The sequence below is a fragment of the Octopus bimaculoides genome, chromosome 2, assembly GCF_001194135.2.
Source record: "Octopus bimaculoides isolate UCB-OBI-ISO-001 chromosome 2, ASM119413v2, whole genome shotgun sequence".
Taxonomy (NCBI): Eukaryota; Metazoa; Mollusca; class Cephalopoda; order Octopoda; family Octopodidae; genus Octopus; species Octopus bimaculoides.
In genome coordinates this window covers 8,066,055-8,071,850 of record NC_068982.1, presented here as the reverse complement: position 1 = coordinate 8,071,850, position 5,796 = coordinate 8,066,055, and the positions used below count along the sequence as shown (strand labels likewise).

At 38.0% G+C, this 5,796-nt stretch overlaps 1 protein-coding gene across 1 annotated transcript in view; it reads left to right on the top strand.

Annotated features, from left to right (window-relative positions):
- LOC106867733 (SCO-spondin) overlaps positions 1 to 5,796 on the top strand; it is a 133,446-nt gene that overhangs the window by 50,568 nt on the left and 77,082 nt on the right. The window lies entirely within an intron of this gene.

Genomic DNA, 5,796 nt, shown 5'->3' with positions numbered 1-5,796 from the left:
CATAGCACGTGGCCTGATCTGTGCTGAAAACAAAAACAATTGCAGCGTGGAAGGTGTTTATAAGCCATTTAAAAACACACAAAAACCGTTTGATTCATTTCAATATTTAATTTTAATTTGTCAAAACATTTTCGTCGCTTTGAGACTGGGACCTGTTCACTAACAAAATTCTGTGCTGCATCTGGTGATTGACATGCAGTACGGAATTTTGTCAGTGAAAAGGTCGCGGTCTCAAAGCGATGAAAATATTTTGACAAATTAAATTTAAATGTTGAAGTGAATCTGACGGCTTTTGTGTGTTATTTTAAATGGCTTATAAACACCTTCTACGTTAGAATTTTTAAAATATTTTATTTAATGTCCTTTTATTCTTATCATTAATATTTTAATTCTTATCATTAATATTTTAAATAACAACTTTATAAATTCATTTCTGAATGGAGTTAAAATGTAGTGCTTTTAAAAAGTAGTGTTCGTATATCGATGATGTACAGTAATAGCTAGAATAAGAATAGGACATAGACTATTCAGAGTGCTTTTACCTCTGTTGGGAACCAAATGTCTCTTTTCTCCAAGTGAAAGGAAAATTGTATGATGCATGTATACAAACAGCAGTTCTACATGGTAGCGAGATGTGGGCCCAGAATGCAGAGGACATGTGAAAGCTAGAGAGCAATGAGACTAGTATGCTCTACTTGATGTGCAATATAAGTGTACATGTGCGACAGAGTACTAGTATGTTGGGAGAAAAGTTAGGCATAAGAGGAATTAGATGCAGGCTTTAAGAGAGGAAACTGCGCTGGTGTGGTCATGTAATGTGCATGGATGTAGACAGCTCCATAAAGAAGTGCCATTCACTCAGAGGGGATGGGACTCATGGAAATGGGGTACTTAGGAAGACATGAGACAAAGTACTGAAGGACCATCTCAGAACACTGAACCTTATGGAGATGACTTCTGATGCTTTACTGAACTCAATAAGTCCAGTCTTCCTCCGTAGAAATGTTAAAGCCACTCTTCCTGCTGAAGAGGACTGACCTCCAAGAGCCCTGTGCCAATGCTACATAAAAAGCACCTGTGTTGGTGCCACAAAAAGCAACCAGCACACTCTGCAAAATGGTTGGCATCCAGCCATAGAAATTATGCTAAAACAAAGAAATGGAGCCTGGTACAGCTCTCCTGCAGGCCAGAATGGAATACAGATGTTAATGGGTGATGATGATGATGATGATTTTAAAACCATACCAGATATTATTTAAAAATTTATGCTCGAACTGAGATGGAAGGTGCATTGTGAATAAAAGTTTAAAATCTCAATTGAAGTCTTATATTGAATCTATGTTTTATTCATATCAATAAGAAAGCTAAGCAAAAAAGATATTAGGTCATCCCCTTCCACATTTTTAGTTCCACTCAACCTACTCCGACCATGTTGCCTCAGCTGCAAAGCCTGGTATTGCCAACTGTAACACAGGGGGTTAAAAATATATTAAGGGGAGATAACTTCTAATCAAAGCAGCGAAGGGAAGTAAACCTTCTCTGAATTTTGTCATAAACTTTGTTAAGGAATGATTGTGATGGCTCTGGCTTATCTCTAAACATTATGAACTTTGTCAATAACGATTGTATGCATAAAGTTGTGTAATGCTTTATTAAATTTTCCTTCATTCCGCACCAATATGAGCTGGAAACGGAAGTAAGGAATTGGTAGGACTACTAGGAAAGGTTCGAGATTTCCAGCTGCCTCAACCTAAATATAACGAAACCAGTTAACTGATGCCAGAGATTATCGCCAAAGAATATAACTATGACTCGGAAAGTCTTCGAATAGTGTCTACTAACGTCTACAATACTCTAAATACTGACCAAAAGCACGACTTTGATATGGTTGTAAACTCAGTTTTACAACGACAGGAAAACAAGGTTTTCGCCTTGAGCACGAGTGGTGGAACTAACAAAGCATATCTTATCAATGCCATCATAGATTTTCTACATTCAGAGAAAAAAATCATACTCGCCACAGCTCTCTCTGGGATTGCGGGAACATTGCTGCCCAAGAGCCAGACATTTCATTCTCGGTTCAAAGTGCCCCTAAACATAACACCACCGCCCTACTGCAATGTGTCATCTCAAGATGCAACTACGCAACTCTTCAGAATGACCAATCTAATAATAGTCAATGAAGTGAGCCAAGGCGACAAGCTCATTTACGAATGGTTGGATCATTCCCTACGCGATATCAGAGCGAACGAATCCCTGTTTGGAGGAGTATGTGTTCTTTTTGCAGTCGATTGGAAGTAGATTCTACCTGTTGTTAAACGGGATAGTCGAGCCCAAATAGTGCAAGCCACCTTGAAAACATTGTATATCTGGAAATCTGTGATGGAGTCTAAAGAAAAACATGAGGGTACGAAATTCTTCAAATGCAACTTTCGCAACCTATTTAAGCGCCATCAGTTCCGGACAACGTTCATTCTCCGACCCACTGAGGAATGTGATTCAAATTAGGCCAGATTTTGTACATCTATTTCTGAAACGTGCAAGTTTGTCTTTAATGATTTGAGAGAAAGATCCCAAAATCGCATCATGGCATTGTTCACGAGCTGTCATCGCCTCAACCAATGAAGTGGTAAACAGTGTGAATGAACACATGATTAGCAACTTCCCTGAAGAAAGTCGAGAGTACTGTAATTTGGATACAATAGATAAGGGGTTTTCAAACTTTTTGACTTGCGGACCCCTCTATATTTCAGGTTTTACCTTAGGGACCCCCTTATAAATGCTTATGAAATTTATACATAAATATTTGCTTAAAATAACATATATTTTAACATTTATTTATTTAACAGTATTTAACAAATAGGTTTATTGTCAATTAAAAGATTTCGATTTAAGAAACATATATAAAATCAAATTGCCCATAAAAAGTATTTGCTGTCCACGGACCCCCTGTCTTGTCCTTGCGGACCCCCTGTGGTCCGTGGACCACAGTTTGAAAACCCCTGCAATAAATGACGAAAACTACCACCAGCACCCACAAGATTTCTTGAACAACTTAAATCCATCAGAATTGCCACTCCATAAAATAAAATTGACAAAAAAAACTGTCTGATAATGCTCTTTAAGAATTTTGATCCAGTCAATTGACACTGCAATGGAACAAGACACATGGTAGCAGAACTAAATTCCAATGTTATCAAAGCAATGTTATCGAAGAAGGTGTTTACCCACAATGGTAAACACTTGTTCGTTCTGTTGATACCCCTTATACCAACCGATAACCGGTTTCCGTTCCAATTAAGGTGCAGGCAGTTTACTATAAAACTGGCATTCTCATGCCCAACAAACAAAGCACAGGACCAGGCTTTAGATTGTGTAGGTGTATTTTTACCCACTCCAATGTTTGCATATGGCCAGTTATACATCGCTATGAGTAGAGCAACGGACTCCAGTAATTTGAAAATTAGTGTCGACCACACATAAAATATCATCTACAAAGAAGTTTTGTAGTCATATTGATATTAAAATCCATTTACACATTTTTCAATAGATACTGTTGTTATGATTTTCCTCCCTTATTTTATGCCTTCATCGTAGATGGACAGACTTGGTAGTAATAATAATATTGACAAATATAATAATGGCTTCTGATCTTAACTGATTGGAAGTGTTATCGTGTACATTGCCTTGTCTTGGTATAAAAGATGGGCAACAGCAAATATTCTGCTCAACACCACAGATTTGCTTGTCAGTTGCTTGACCTTAACCAGTTGAGCATGTCCCTTGGTGGCTGACGATATGTGCATTTCTGATCACCAGCAGAAGTAGTGGGGGAGCATCATAGCCATGTGTTGAGAGGAATTCTTTGGGGTTTGGATAATTCACCTCTGGAAATATTGGTGTTTTATTCAAAGTCCTTAGACGACCCTTATTAAGAGACCTTTTGAGTTGGACAGGCTACTTGACCTGTAGGAAATTCTAACTGGACCCCCACCTGCAAGGTCATGCGCTGTTTATCTTGACATGAGATAACCATGTCGCGCATATATGGCTGTGAGGCAAGTGCATGTGCTTAGTGTACTCTTATCAGATGGGTAGTCATGACGGATATATTAGGCTTCGTATATTTTATCCCAGTGTCACTTTGATGGCATGCACTGCTCTCTCACTCAATAATAATAATAATAATAATAATGGTTTCTTATTTGGGCACAAGGCCAACAATTTCGAGGGGAAGGATAATTTGATAGTATCAACCCCAGTTCTTAACTGGCACTTTATGTTATTGGCTCCAGAGGGATGCAAAGCAAAGTTGACTTCTTACCTACTCAAAAACTAAATGAATGGAGTCAAAATATGAGGTGTAGTCAAAAGTATCCAACCTTTGGCCAGAAAACAAGTAATATTAAAAAACACACCTTTTGGTTTAGTCTCCTTTAAAGTATTTGCCTTTGGGGTCTACACACTTCTGCCAGCGTTCCTGCTGCTGCTGGGAACATTTCTGGAAATCACTTTTTGGGATGCTGTAGAGCTGTGCCATCAAATTTTGCTTAATGTCCTTTGTTGACTCAAATCTTCTCCCTTTCAGTGTTTGTCTTTAGCTTTGGGAATAGCCAAGCCACACGGAGCCAAGTCTGGGCAGTAGGAATCCCGATGAACAAAGTGGTGTGTTTTGCTTGACGACGAATGCTTGGACAACATGGGCGGAATGAACTAACTGAACTGACCCATGGCTGATTCCATCTTCGGCAACAATCTCCTCAATAGTCACACGATGGTCTTCATAGACTATTCCTCAAACATTTGCAATCATTTCATCGTTTCTGCTAGTCATTGGTCTGCCATAATGTGGTTCACTGTCACTGATGTGTGGCTATCTCATTTACCACTCTTTTATTTGTGTTTTCTCCCATAACATCATCTCCAAAAGCCTTCTGAATCTTCTTGACAGTTTGGGTTTTTGTATCACCAAGTTTTTGGCAGAATTTGATAGAATATCTTTGCTCAATGTGTTCGGTCATCTTGACACAAAAAGAAAAATTGCACAGCACACTCTTCACGTCTGTACTCAACGCGTCACTGCAGGCAAATGGTGCGACCTACAGACACGAAAATTTTTGCACATACTCAGGAAGAACGGGGTCACCTAATACCCATGTGGATTTTGCTCACATATTATTATCTTGTGCAAAAAAACAATCAAAATTGGATACTTTTTGACTACACCTTGTAATATGAACCAAACTCTGCATAGTAACAACTAATGTTACTAGATATCTGATTTCAAATCAATACTTACGTTTTAAGCCATGGCACATATTCCTTGAAGCAGAGGCTACAATCCCTGTTTGGCTAGATTATTTTCATCTTAACCAAATAGTATTATCTTTAAGGACCTGAACTTTTAACTACTATATTTTGGTGAAACAAGAGTATGTTTTATTAGAATGAAAATGTTTTTAAGACTATTAGCTTCAGCTTAGAAGCATATGCATATGATTACTTTTACCCAACATTTCATCTGGTTTAACAAGCAATACTGAACTGGCCTTACTGTAGAACTATTAATTCTAAATAAAGGATAACATTCTTATCTACTAAAACTGTTATTAAAGAAGCTTGCTTCTCAAACACATGGTTCCAGGTTCAGTCCCACTGTGTGGCACCTTGGGCAAGTGTCTTCTAGTAGAGCCTCAGGCTGACCAAAGCCTTATGAGTGGATTTGGTAGATGGAAACTGAAAGAATCCCCTTGTATGTATATATATATATATATATATATATATGTATATATATAT